Here is a 3,014-nt window from a genome sequence, read left to right on the forward strand (position 1 = left end):
TTGCATCATCATGCCACCGAACCAACAAAATGTGAGCCTTAAACCTTCCACGTTCCAAATGATTCCCAAATTCCATGGAATGGAATCGGAACGACCATATTCACATGTGCGTGATTTTGAATCGGTGTGTTCTACTTTTGGTGATGTCACATGCACACAAGAAATTTTGAGACTCAAACCTTTTCGATTCTCTTTGAAGGATCATGCAAAACAATAGTTTGAGAACTTACGCCCCCAATCCATTGCGAGTTGGGCGGCAATGCTAGAAGAATTTCTCAACAAATATTTTCCTTCTCACCGTACCATTTCTTACCAAACACAAATCATGAATTTTCATTACAAAGAACATGAAGCCTTCTTCCAAGCTTGGGAGAGGTTTAAAGATTTGTTGTTTATGTGTCCTCACCATGGATTTCAAAAATTCCAAATTGTGGATTTCTTTCATAAATCTTTGACTCCATCTTTAAAGAAATTGGTTTCCACTATGACTCAAGGTGACTTTTTGAATAGAGATGCCAATAAAGCATTTACTTTCTTTGATGGGTTGGCGAGGAATCCCGATCTTGGGAAGCTCCTCCACTAACCCGATATGTTGTTATGCCAAGCTTTAGTGGCAAGTTTGTTTTGAATGAAAATGATGATGTGCAAGCTAAACATGCTTTGTTGTCCAAGAAATTGGAGTCCCTAGAGTCACAAAAGGCCCCTATAAATGTGGTTGGTGTTGATGAACATGTTGCTTGTATTTTGTGTGAAATTAGGGATCATAGGACGGATGAGTGTAATGCTTTACTGGCTTGTAAGGAAGTCCTATTTGGGCAAGGTTACAATGGGACCAATTCTCAAAACTTTAGGAAGCCCTACCCTACCAATAACCAAGGCAACAATTCTTACAATGAGAATTACCCTTGGAGGAATCACCAAAACTTTGGGTGCAGGAATGATGGGAATGATCAATCTCAAGCACTCCCCAATCCACCCCAACAACAATTGTCTCCTCCAAGCGTTGCACAACCAGCCCAACAATCATATATTCCACCCCCTAAGAGGTCCCTTGAGGACACTCTTAACATTTTCATGCAAGCTTAAATAGGGGAGAATCAAAAGGCCACCAAATTTCAAGAACAAACCAATAGGGCAATTGAGGATTTAAGGAGTCAAATGACCAAGGTCACACAAGCTCTCACCACCTATGAAAAGGGGAAATTTCCTGCTCAACCTTACCCTAATCCTTCAAAGCAAACCAAATTGATAAATTCATCTAGTGGGAGTGGGGAGGTTAGTGGACATGAGCAAGTGCAATCCATCCTTACTTTAAGGAATGGAAGATTTGTGGATAGACCTATACCCTTTGAGAATAGTGATGAAAATGATGTGGTGCAAGACTTTGGTAATGGTGTGGAAGAGAGAAAGGAAGAGAAGAGTGAAAATGAGAAAATTTTGCTTAGTGAAAAGAGAGTTAAGAAACAAAGAGACCAAGTAGAAGAAAGTGAGAGACAACCAAGAGAGGATAAGGTAGAGCCTAGCAAGGAGAGTGAGTACATCCCCAAGCTACCCTTTCCCCAAAGGCTAAGAAATAACACCAATGAGGCATTGCATAAGGAGATGTTTGAGTTATTTAGACAAGTTAAGATCAATATACCTCTCCTAGATGCAATTAAGCAAATACCCTCTTATGCCAAGTTTCTTAAGGATTTGTGTACAGTGAAGAGGAAATTAAATCTTAAGGAGAAAGCTTTTCTAGCGGAGCAAGCAAGCTCCATTATTCAAACCAACACCCTCCCAAAGTACAAAGACCCTGGTTGCCCTACTATCTCATGTGTCATAGGGAGCCATAGGGTGGAGCAAGCATTGTTAGACTTGGGAGCAAGTGTGAATCTCCTTCCGTACATAATCTATCAAAAATTGGGGTTAGGTGAATTGAAACCTACTAGGATCACCTTGCAATTAGCCGATAGATCCGTTAGGGTTCCTAGGGGTATTGTTGAAGATGTGTTAGTACAAGTGGATAATTTTTACTATCCGTGGATTTCATTGTGTTAGATACTCAACCTCCTACTAGCTTTAGCACTTCCATTTCGGTCATTTTAGGTCGCCCATGCCTAGCAACTTCCAATGCCTTAATCAATTATACGAGTGGGGTGCTGCAACTTTCTTTTGGGAATATGACCATGGAGATGAATATCTTTAGTGTGACTAAGGTTGTGGGTGAGTGTGGGGATATAAGGGATGTAGATTTTCTCCATGCCCATATTGAGGATAATTTGGAGTTAACCCTTGCAAAGGATCCGGTTGAAGGTGTGCTAGCATTGGGTGCGAAAGTTAGTCAACCTTTTTGTGAGAAAGATTACATTGAGGAATTAGAGCCTCCTACACTTAGAGTTGAATCATCCCAATTGCATCCACCAAGACCGGAAAGAAAACCTTTAGTAGGTGGAGTGAAAAAGTCTCCTAAACGTCACTTTGTGCAAAAAGTTATTGGAAAATTTAGGAAAGTGTGGAGGCCCAAATCTCGGGTACAATTTTTTCCTGGAGATTTGAGGACCAAGGAGAATGGATCTTTAGATGTTCGCCATGTTCCTCAACATGGAAGTAGTGATTTTGAGGACACTAGTGGAGGGAAAGTGTTTAAGGTGAATGACCAATGCTTGATACCATTCATGGAGAACTTTGATGCTTTGGTTGTTCCCCGGGATCTAAAGGATCCCACCCCCACCTAGTTTGTGGGAGATTCCACCCTTGTACTAGAGTATGGTTGCGATTAGTTTTGATTTGATTTCAATTTTTGTGTGTGTTTTGTATGCTCACAATCCATTTCACAATTTTCACTCCTTATGCACTTATTCAAGTTGGGGGGTGAGAATTATGAAATGGTTGTGTGTTATGTTGTGATTTTCTTACCCTTAATTTTGATGTGTTTTTGTATGTTCACAATGCATTTCACAATTTGTTCTTGCCTTATTTTCCATTCTTGACATTTGGGACAATGTCTCATTTAAGTTGGGGGGTGAGGGAAT

General features: G+C 40.4%; 1 pseudogene; it reads right to left on the reverse strand.

Annotated features, from left to right (window-relative positions):
• Positions 1-314: 314 nt before the first annotated feature.
• On the reverse strand, positions 315-414 carry LOC120004708 (annotated as a pseudogene).
• Between the last annotated feature and the right edge of the window lie 2,600 nt (positions 415-3,014).

This window comes from Tripterygium wilfordii, chromosome 8 (assembly GCF_013401445.1).
Source record: "Tripterygium wilfordii isolate XIE 37 chromosome 8, ASM1340144v1, whole genome shotgun sequence".
In the NCBI taxonomy this organism is placed as follows: Eukaryota; Viridiplantae; Streptophyta; class Magnoliopsida; order Celastrales; family Celastraceae; genus Tripterygium; species Tripterygium wilfordii.